The sequence below is a fragment of the Hydra vulgaris genome, chromosome 13, assembly GCF_038396675.1.
Source record: "Hydra vulgaris chromosome 13, alternate assembly HydraT2T_AEP".
NCBI lineage: Eukaryota > Metazoa > Cnidaria > Hydrozoa > Anthoathecata > Hydridae > Hydra > Hydra vulgaris.
Genome location: NC_088932.1, coordinates 59,100,001 through 59,112,500, shown reverse-complemented (window position 1 = coordinate 59,112,500; position 12,500 = coordinate 59,100,001). Strand labels below are relative to the sequence as shown.

Genomic DNA, 12,500 nt, shown 5'->3' with positions numbered 1-12,500 from the left:
GAACTTTAACAAAAAGTGTTGACTTATATTGTAAGAGCATAGATAAAATTTGATCTTTTAAAATTAGATGAGTTGTTTGTAGTATTGTTGTAGCAAAATAGTTTTATTTGCTCCTGTGTATCATGAAAAGCAAAATTTTAATGACTATAGGCATCTTTTACAAAACAAGAGGTGTTTATTTGTACTTATTTTTGGTCTTATCACGGAGCACTGCGGAAGAGAATTTGAGTAGAAGCTTATGCCTCCTTCCTTACCAATGTACAGTGGGACAGAGTGTGCCAAAATACCAAAAAATCTATATCAGCATTGCACGGTGAAAATTTGTCATAATGGCGAAGACATGTTCATTAGAGAAAATATCTAGTTAAAAAAACATTAAATTTAAGCGTAGTTTTATGCGGTTATTTACACGTTAGTTTGACATGTGTTCCAATACGCTACTTTGCATTTTTTATTTATCAACTTCCTTACGCTACTGTATTTCATTTTAAGCTATATTATTTTAATTAAGAATGCATTTTTCGCTTAGACTTTTAAAAACAATTTCACTGAAATGTAATAATTAGTTTTTATGTCTCGAAAGCAGACAATTTTTGATAATTTTTTTTGCAACTCACCTTTACTATCAGGTATCAGATAAACAATCCTCCAAAAATTTGACTATGTAAATCTCATACTAAATGTATGTAAATAGCTATGTAACATAAATATTTTGAATAAGAATAACTACAAAATTTTTCATTACTGTTATTATATATAAATTTTGTAAATATAAATCTAAAAAAGTAATTTTTCGACATATACATGCATTGAAAAGTAATATTTTTAATGTTTACGCTGATAAAAGTTGGCTTGTCCATTAAAAACATTTCGTATCTTTTACTAAAGTAATTAATATTTTTTTTATTATTTTACTTTTATATTATATAACTATAGCATCGGCATATTATAGCATTGGCAAAATAATTAGCATCGGGCAATTTTAAAGATATATTTATACGTCCTGACCGCACAGCAGCAGAACCAAGTGAATTCAATAAATTAAACTCAGAAAGAAAAGCAGCTAATTCTGACCTTGACAAGCTTGGAAAACTTGACAAGCCCTTTAGATTTGTCATCCGCAGCGATAAATTGCGATGCATTGATGTCTCACAGAAGGTTGAAATCAATGGTCGTAAAAAGCATCCTTTCATCAAATGGAAAGATGCACAGGCAGCCAGAATTGCAAAAACACAATGAATCAAAGTGTTTACCTGCGAATTTTTATTTTAATGCATTAAATACAAAAATAAAATCTGCTAAACCTAAACCTAAAAATACATTTTTAAGATGTTTTGATAATAACGCAACTTCCCTTAATCCGGATAAAATGAACGAATTATCTGCACTTTGTGACATAAACATGTATGACTTAATCTTTATTTCTGAGACATGGTTTACTGAAATATCTGCTTCTCAATTGAACAACTACTCACTAGTAAAGAAAAATCGAATTAGTCACGTTGGAGGTGTTGCTATCTACATCAAGCGTGATCTAGTCGTGAATGAGGTATCTGATCGTCATCTAAGAGAGATCTTAAACAACAGCAACTCCGAACAAATATGGTGTGAAATTAAAATCGATAACGAAATTGTTCTTATTGGTTGTGTCTATAGACCACCTTTATCAAATATAAATGATATAAATAAAACAATTATATTGGCTAAGCAAGCTGTTGATAGAAAAGCGTATAGTTGTATGTTACTAGCAGGTGATTTCAACTTTCCGGAAATCAAATGGCACGATGATGACAGGATCGAATTACTAAGTGGTCAAAATAGTGCAGCAAGTGTTTTTCTTGATACTTTGGCTAATCATAACCTAGAACAATTAGTTGATTTCTCAACATTCGAAGCATCTATTGGTAAAGCAAAAAACATTTTGGATTTAATTATTACAGACTTATCAACAAGAGTAATCAACTTATCTAGCTCTCTGCCGTTAGGTAATTCGTCACAAGGTCATCGCATCCTGAGTTGGGATTATGTCGTCCTTTCTAAAAATGAGACTAGTTTATCAAACAAAAAATATGACTTTAATAAAGGTGGCTTTATAAATTTTGGTAAAAAGGTTATCGAAACTAACTGGAAGCAATTATTTGAAAATAAAAACACTAATGAGTGCTATGATCTTTTCTGCAATAAATATAATAAACTCAGCAAGCAATTTATTCCGTTAAAAAAAGTCCATACCACCCGTAATGCGCCGTGGATGAATAAGGAGGTACTGGCTATGATAAAGCAAAAAAAACAACTGGGCAATTACTTATCTGCGACTAACTGGCGATCAGCGACACTGATTCGTGAATATAGGAAACTAAGAAGTCAAGTGCAGAAAGCATGTAAACGTCGTGTTCGAGTATTTGAAACAACTACAATCAGATAAAGAAATTCGGAAAAGGGTGTACAGCTTATGCTAAGACACATAGAACGTTCATGTATCTATTAGTGCTATATCTAATGCAAAAGGTGAAACGTTAACAGAGGGAATACATATCGCAAACAGACTTAACGAGCACTTCAAATCAGTTTTTGTAGATGATAGTAAAAGTAGTCAGTTACCTATTTTTGAGAGAAGGCATTATCAAGAAGAAGGCGATATAACTTTTAACTTTGAAGCGACGCTAGCTTATTTGAAAGGTTTGAACCCGAATAAATCTATTGGTGCTGATAACATTAGTCCAAAGGTACTTAAAGAATGCGCAGCTCAAATGACTTACCCTCTTACTTTACTTTCCAATAAAACACTGTCCGAAGGCTCAACACCTACAGCTTGGAAACAGTCACACGTCACACCGTTGTTTAAAAAAGGTAGTCGTCTTGATGCCGCTAATTACAGACCAGTGTCTATCACATCAGCTCCATGCAAAGTAATGGAAAAGATTATCGGGGAACAGATAACTAAATATCTTGAAAAAACGAGCAGCATCTCACATAATCAACATGGATTTATGTCCAAAAAAGGATGCACATCTAACTTATTGGAGAGTGTCGACAACATTACGAAAGCGTTAAGTAAAAGAAATTTTGTCGATATTGCATTTTTGGACTTTGAAACGCGAAAGCGTTTGATAAAGTTTCTCACCGTAGACTACTTCATAAATTGAAAGCATATGGGATTATTGGCAATGTTCTAAAATGGATCGAGTCATTTTTGATTAGTAGAAAACAGCGAACTGTTTTAGGTGAACACTCTAGCGACTGGACCGATGTTCTAAGCGGAGTTCCTCAAGGGTCTGTACTTGGTCCAACATTATTTATCATTTATGTAAATGACTTAACGGATAAGTTAAAATCAGTTCATAAAATCTATGCTGACGATACTAAACTGTTACAAGAAATAAGACCTGAGTTTCACGATGCTGATTGCCTGATCCTACCTAATGATTTAAACATTGTCACAGAATGGTCAAAGGAATGGCTGATGGAGTTAAATGTTCAAAAATGTAAAGTTATGCACCTTGGTTATGAAAATAGTAATCATGAATATGTAATGAATGATGGAAATGCATCACTTACTCTTGAGGCAACGGATATTGAGAGGGACCTTGGTATCTTCATATCTAATGATCTAAAATGGAATCAACACATACAGGTTGCAACACGTAAAGCGAGTATGATACTTGGCCTATTAAAAAAGACATTTAGATCAAGAGATATGAAGTTTGGAGTAAGTTATACACTACGTATGTTAGGCCGCACCTGGAATTCGCTATTCCGGTATGGTGTCCGTACTTAAAAGGTGACATCAAAGAAATCGAAAAAATTCAGCGCAAAGCAACAAAAGTACCTCATGATTTAATAGGATTAACTTACGCTGAAAGGTGTCGTCGGCTCAATTTTATTACTTTGGAAACTCGCAGGAAACGTGGCCACTTAATCCAACAGTTTAAGCTAGAAAACAGTTTTGAGAGTATCAATTGGCATAATCCACCAATTCGCAGATCATCTTCCAATGTCCTAATGCGTGAATTCACATATAATAATGCTCGTCACAATTTTTTTACAAATCGTATTGTCAATGATTGGAATAACTTGCCGTCAGCATGCAAAAAGGTTCGGTCAGTTAACGCATTTAAGAATAGAATTGACAAGTATTTTTTTTCTCCAGCTGCAAACAGTAAATCTTTTACTGAAGATGAGCTACACGTTTATTAATTAATTCGTGCTTTAGCAGCTACAAATATTGGCTTTTTAGATACTATTTGTCATAGATGTAAACTTGAATTAAATGAAAGCAATCTTTTTTTCCTTTTCCCAATTTTGATATCAACTTACTTGCTATGAACAACAATTGCTTTTTATTTACTTAAAGTTTATATTTCACAAACCATAAATTTTTGTATAATTTTGTTTGTTTGGTTTTTAATTATTTGTCATTTTATCTACGATGACTTATTTAAATATATTACTATATTACTATTACTATATGTTTATTCCTTTATTTATGTATTTTATATATAAATATAGCTATTCTAATAAAAAAGACAACGAAAGTAATTTGTTCCAATGTGCAATGTCGCATATTGAGCTAAAGCCGACGTCGAGCCATGGACCTCTGGATTCTGAGCCATATAGTTTTTTTTTTTTTTTAATATATGTGTTAACGGTTTTTTTTTTATTTTTATTTGTATAAATGTAAAATCTACTATCACCCTTATCTTTCCATTACTTGTACTTGTGAAGAGATCCCATTATAACGAATAATTATGACAAATTTTTTTATGATAAAACAATATTTCAAAACAGTAAACTAAATGTTATTTGTTATTTAGAGTATTTTAATGGAAAGTGTACTTTTATAAATAAATTTAATATGTACAAAATTTATGTTTAGTATTTAGTTTTTGTTAAAATAAAGAATGTAAAATCTTTTCTTTAAATGTAAACCTGGCTACAAAAAATCTGATTCCATTTTATTCACATTAGAAAAGCATTTTTTTTTAAAATTGAGAAAGCGTCTCCAGAATCATTATTTTTTTTTAAATTACAGCAAGCATAACTTTAACACAATAACAACAAGCATAACATAAAAAGTTTTCTTCGAAAAAGATTATGTTAATTTACTTGAATTAAACTTGCTTTTATTCAAAATGAACTTGGTTATAACCACTTGCTAGCATAAGTAACTAAAAAAGGCAAAATGCCAAATAAATCACTACAAAATAAAACAAAATTTTCAATGATTTTCAATTAAATTCAAATTACTTTTATATTTTACAATTTAAAAATAAGTTTTCATTATTAGGCAAAAAATTAGAAATAACAGAAAGAATTCTTTTTATAACATAAACTATTTTGTAAAAGACCATTAAAATATTCTTATTGAAAAATAACTTGCATAATTTACTATACATTTATTAGGCACTAAGATTATGAACACTACTGGTAAGTTTTTAAAAATTTGGTTTTAAGCTTGTAGCTGATATTCTAAGCAACACAAACAATTATTCTAAAATAACACTAGTTAGGTTGAATATAAAAACTAACATGTTTATGTTATAATCATATATAAATGATTAAAAGTTATATAATCGTATAGATAAACGATTAAAAGTTTTTAAAGTAAAATCTTTCTGAAATAGAACAATAGTTTTTTGAAAACTAAAAATAGTCTGATAAAGATCAGATAAATTTTTTTCTTTTCCCTTAAGTGACAAGTTCAGATTTTGTAAATGTTGCATTACATCAGTTCAAAACATAATATCTTGCAAAAAATTCACATCGTGAAAGATTTCAAATGTCTTTTGCTTTTCAAGCAAAAAAGATTTAAATGGTTCTAATAGTTCTACAAACCTATAATATATGAAATTTTCAAAATGTCTGTAATTTTTTGCATTGCATCAAATATAATTTACACTCTCTAGCACTGATTTAAAAATTATTAGAAAATTAAAATGTTTTGCTGCTAAATGTTATCGATGAACCACATAATGAACTGGGATAAACTCGGGATACGTTGGATCAGTTTTTTGTAAACCATTAAGCCCAACATGTTTTCCAATCATTGCTATTGCACCATCTTTAGCAACACTAACAAGCTTGTTCTTTGGAACGTTGTTTTTTATCATAACTGTGGCAAGGGCTTCCTTTAAATCACAAGTTGTGTCTTTTAACTCTACTAAATTTAGCAATTCTTCTTTCACAAGTACATCTGATGTTATATATCTAACAAATATTGCCATTTAAGGTCTTGAATATCTATTGATTCATCCAATGCCAAATTGAATCCTTCACAATTTCTTTAAGTCATTTAACAATTGCTGTTCAACTTTGACACTAAACTCAGATATTTTTCTTTCAGTTGTATGTCGAGAAACAGAAATATTTAAAATTAGCCTTTGAACTTTGCTATCATTAGGATCTAAAACTGAGATCAAATCTAAAAGATTTTGTTTTACAAACTCTCCATTGGTGTATCGATGTTTACTTCTTGCAATATTGCAAGCTAAAATAAAATTTGCTTCTGTTGTAATATTTGATTCTTTGCTGGAAGATGAAATATTCAATTGCTGATTTTTAATAATTGTTTTAAGCAACTCGATTTTAATTTTTTTATGACATGATTTTATTGGGTATTCCTCATAAAAATACATGTTTTGTTTCATAGTGACGTTTAACATTACATGTCTTATTATAAGCTAGTTCAGTATTGCAAATTAAACACATAGATTTATTTTCTTTTTCAAAAAATGCGTATATTTCTGTTTAATCACCATAAAATAATCTGTTCTCATCTTCAATTTTTCTTTTACTTTTATTTTCACCTTTTGCTATATCCATTTTTCAAACAATATGTCTTCCGGCTATGTACAAATCAAGTTTTTATTATTAGGATATCAATATAACTTTTGAAAATGACGTTTTTATAGCCACTTTTTTTCTCTCCTGGATTTGTATTTTTAAGTATTTCCTTTTTTCGACTATTGGCGACTATTTACATTTTTAAATACCATATATTTTTTGTTCAATATATGTATTATTAATTATCATATCTTCTCTATGAATGATTGAGGAAATTTATAGTTTTAATTTATACATCTTCTTTTTTTCTCTAGTTGCATTTTTAAATAATATATCTTCTTTTTTACAGTTTTTTTTTTGCTTTATTCTCTACTCGATACTTTTATTTTAATTATTATTACCTATTTAGTCATTTCTAAACACTTTAAAATATTCTTTCGTCATTTCTAAATACTTCAAAATGTTCTTTCGTCATTTCTAAACACTTTAAAATGTTCTTTCGTCATTTATAAAAACTTTAAAAGGTTCTTTTGTCATTTATAAACACTTTAAAATGTTCTTTAATAACATTTTCATCAATAAAATGTAAATAAAAGTTAAGAACAGCAGGAGCAAGTAGAAAACATCTTTCTTACATCAGAGTAAAGTATTTCTACAATTTTACTAATAAACATTATATAAAACAATTTCATACGAAATTACTATAAAATAAATAACAATAAATTACAGCAATAATATAAGAGATAATGTTACAAAAATATTAAACGATTTTAATTTGAATTTTTTCATTTTTTGAAGTTAAAATATGTTTATGTCTGTTATATAAAGTGAATACTGTTTAACTAAATTTTTAAGACAATTTATTGAAGTCTTACTTTTCATATTTTTATCAAGAACTATGTTCCACAGACTAGGTCCTCTAAATAAAATTGGGTAATTGGATGTTTTAAATAACGAGGTAGGTTAAAACTTTGAAAAGATATATCTCGTTAAGTATTTATGATTAATTTTTAGAAATCATTTATAAAAGAATTTTTTAAGCATGTCGTTTTGATAATAATATAGGAATAAAAAGATTTGGAGCAGGTTTAACTCATTGACATATAGAGCTTTAAATTCCGGAGTATTGGCTTGTAGTAAGCACATTTATGTTCATTACATATAATTCTACTGACTTGTTTTTGTATAATTAATATATTTTTCAATGCTGAATGGCAAGTACTTGCCCAAGCAATATTACAAAAGCTTACGTAGCTATGGATAAACCAGTCATAAAAATCTCTTACACATTTTTTACTTAGTATGTTTTTGTTTTATGCATAATGTCTATAGTTTTAGAAATTTTGCTTTCAATTAGCGCAATATGATTTTTCCAGTTAAGATGTTCATTAAATATTATTCTTAAGATTTAAAGTGATAAAACTCTGAACTATATTTTTGCTTATAGTTAGCTGAAAAAATTGCAAAGGCAAGTCATCAGAATTAGATTAGTGATGAAATACTTTACTATTATTTATAAAGTTATTGACGATTCATAAATATTTAAAAAATTTAAAAAATGCTATGGTATGAGTGTTATGACTTGTACGGGCTCTATAAAAAGGTTAGGTTGGTATTTTGCAACTCATACCTTCATTGAGCCCCTGTCTGTTTTTTGTTGATAAAATTGTAGTTATATTTTATTTTTTGTATAAGAGAATTGTAGTTTATATAAACAGCATAATAAAAAATTGAAAAAAAAAATTGAAAAAATCTTTTTTTAAATAATATTTTAATTTGGGTAAATTGATTTCTTACTACATACTCCAGAACTTTTAAAATAGTAGTGTACACATATGTTTTGCAGAACTTTTAAAATAGTAGTGTACACATATGTACACAGCATGCTGTTTTTTCGTCAATTGGGTAAATGTGCAGTAATAAGTTACAACTAATGATTGACAACATTTGTACTAAGTGGAAATCTGACACTACATTGCACTCATTTAAAAATTGTAAAATAAACCGTTTTGATGTTAATATAACCTCAAACGGTGTTTTTTGAAACTTATTTAAGCATAAAGTTTATATTTACACAGTTTTGGTGTATAAAACACACTCTGAAGGTTCATTTATAATAAAATGGTGTAAAAGAACACTTTTTTATATTTACTATACTGTTTCAAAAAGGTTTAAAAATCGCATATGATAATTTTTTTATCTTTTACACCTTTTAATAAAACGGTGTAAAACTGTGCGAAGCTGTTTTTACACCGTTTTAAACCGTTTAATTATAAGGTATAAACGAAGAAAAACTTTAAAATACTCGAGTTTTACACCTTAATGAAACGGAGTAGTAAATATAAAAAGGTGTTATTTTACGCAATTTTACTTAAAATTAACCTTCAGAATGTACACTATTAATTAAAAGATGAAATTACACCATTTTAGTGCGTACGTACCTTCAAACGGTGCTTTTTAAATGTTATGTAAGCAAAAAGTTTAAATTTACACCGTTTTGGTGTAAACGGTGTATTTCATAATGCTATTGTTATCTCCTCGACGAGGATTTAGTAATTTGTTAACCAACAGAGACGAGGACCTCGTCCCTTTTTGTTAACCTCAAATCTTGTAATCAATTTTTGAGTCACTTACTCATGATAAATTTTCTTCCAATTTTGCATGCATACTCTTGCTTGATGACAATTCAATATTCAATAACTAGTTTTGCAATAAGTTAGGTAATTTAGTTAAATTTAATCAACTTTATTTCTTGTATGGAAAAAATGAGAATTGTTTTAGAAATAAGTATATTATTTGTACTGTCTGCTTATACGAGCGTATAGTTTATTTGGATAAAACGTTGACTTGGTAAACAGGATGTCTGCGGGCTTCAAGCGTTGAATTCGTTGACGGGTTAGAGTCAAGCGTTGATTTCTTAAGTGTTGAGCTTCATTGACTGTCAAGCATTGACTTTGTTAACTGTCAAACGTTGACTTCGTTGAAGCGTTGAAGCCCGCCTTTTCATGAATTTTTTTGTTTCTTTACACACGCATACAGCGAAATGGTAATGAAAAAAAATAGTAATACCAGAAAAAATTGATTACAAAGTTTGTGTTTTAATAACATATAAAAGCATTGGGTTTTAAAAATTTGTTTTTTGTTTTTTCTTAATTTGACTAGAGTAACATTGTTACTCTGGTTAAATTAAGAAACACCGTTAATTGAAAGTTAAAGTACCTTAAGAAATGGAATCCCAATCAATTCTTACTCTTTGTACTCAAAACAAAACACATGTAACTAGTTTTAAACTTTAACATCCATCAAAAGTTTACTAAAACAATTTAAATCCTGCATAAATACCTGAGGAAATTTTAGTTATCAGATGTAGAAAAACTTTACTTATTACAAAATTATAATTTCAGTTTTGAAGCGTTTTTTAAAACGGTGTATTTCATAAAACTGTGTAAGCTTTATTGGTTACACGGTGTAAAACTGTTTACACTATAAAGCTGCTTACAAAATGGCGTTTCACAAAGCAGCGAAAAAGCTGTTTCAAACCATTTTATGAAGCAGCTTTATATAAAAGTATGTCAACATAATATTGTGTTGACTTGTTTTATATCTTTTTTTACAAAAGTGGCCAACCATTTTACACTTAAACATAAACTCATTAAAAAACCTTGTTATCCTCATTTTAGCGCTAGAAGTTTTATTGTGGTAATATTATTACTATGTATATTGGGCAAATGTCTTATTACTAATGAGATAATAGCTCAAGATATATTTTATGCAATATAGTACAATGTTGATAAACACATTTTTAACCACGTGCAATAGCATTTTTTTTAAAAAAAGGTAGTTTGCACGTAGCTATAAAAGTGTTTAGTTAGCTCTAATTAATGTTGATTAGTCAAATAAATTTTTAATGTATATAACTAAAGTTAGTAAAAAATTAAATCAGAAATGTCTGTATTTTATATACACATTATTAAATTATGCGTATAAAAAAACTGTCTGACTGCTTGGAGGGAGCATCTGAGCTCAAAAACTATCTCTTTTCTACTCAGAGTAGCTGGTAAACTTTAATTCAGACAAAACTAAATTTTTTTAGTCAACTGTTATCGCAATAATTTATTTTTATAAAAGGTAATGTACTCGATGAGTCATCTACCCTTTATCTTCTAGAATTAACTCTTACTTCCGATATTTCTTGGAAAACATATATCGAGTTCATTGCAAAATTAGCATTTACTAAGTTTGCATTTCTTTATCAAGCTCGACACTTTCTTTCTCCGGATTCTATTATTTATCTCCATAAATCTCTAATCCGTGGATGGAATGTGCAAAGAGATTTTAAGGAAATTTCCCCCAAACATGCAATTTTTTTAGTATCTTTTTTAACGGTGCTAGTTTTTGTTACAGAAGACGAGAGATCTTTTAGAAAGTTAGTTTTTGTCAAATATTCCGTAAGAGCTACCATAGGAGGGGATTGTCCTGACGACTGTATCATATTTTTATTCGAAAAAAATCTTTTGAGGAAAGTTAATTACGATGTTGTATTTTCATTTCTCGCAAATCTAGAAGTTTTTTTTTTTCTTTGTTGGGCTTAATTGTTTAAATCTTGAGCTCTCTTAAATACAGAATTTCAAAAGTATACTGTGAATAGCTTTATTTTTCTTATTATTTTTATTTTGGTTGTGGTGAGGGGGCATATATATATATATATATATATATATTATATATATATATATATATATATATATATATATATATATATATATATATATATATATATATATATATATATTTATATATATATATATATTTATATATATATATATATACATATATATATGTATATATATATATATATATAAATATATATATATATATATATATATATATATATATATATATATATATATATATATATATACATGAATTCCAAAAACTACTATTTAGCTATGCAAAATCAGAGCGAAAAATGAAAAATCAAATCAACGCAATGTATGATTCAAACAACGATACTATTACCTCATGTCCTGAGATTAGTAATATTTTAAACTTAAATTTTAAATCTGTCTTTGTTAACAAAGATCTTGTTTCTCCAATGGCGGACTTTAAACATAAAACCACAAGCTTTGTTTCGGAAGCAGTGGATTCATTAGTTAAAGTAATTTCAAGTCTTAGCAAACCAAATCAATATAAAGCTCCAGATCAAGACGGTGTGCACTGTGGGTTCTTAAAGAATGTGCTAGTACAATAGCGTACCCTCTGACAATAATTTCACAGCTCACTTCAAGAAGGTTCTGTACCCAATGCTTTGGAAATTGCTAACGTGATGCCTTTGCACAAATGCGTAAGTCGATTAAATGCCGTGTACCACAAGGTAGTGTCTTAGGTCCACCTTTGTTCATCCTTTACATAAACAATTTGCCATCAGTTATCAATTACTTCCCTTGCAAGTTGTATACAGATGACTGCAAAATTATTGCTCTTTTTAAAGATGCTTCAGGCTCAGAAAACTTCAACTTGATTTAAATGCTATCAAGGAATGGTCTGAAAAAAGGTACATGAAGCTAAACTACAAAAAATGCAAAGTGATCCATATGGGTATAAACAACCCCCAAAAAAATTACTATATATTTGATGCAGCATCTTTGACCAACATTAACATTTTAAAATCTGAAAAAGAGCACGATTTGGCATTACCATTACCTCGAATGACAAATGGA

The 12,500-nt window shown here is 28.6% G+C and overlaps 1 protein-coding gene across 4 annotated transcripts in view; it reads right to left on the bottom strand.

The window, feature by feature from the left end:
* LOC136089252 (uncharacterized) overlaps positions 1-12,500 on the bottom strand; it is a 272,660-nt gene that overhangs the window by 111,617 nt on the left and 148,543 nt on the right. The gene's annotated exons all lie outside the window — the stretch shown is intronic.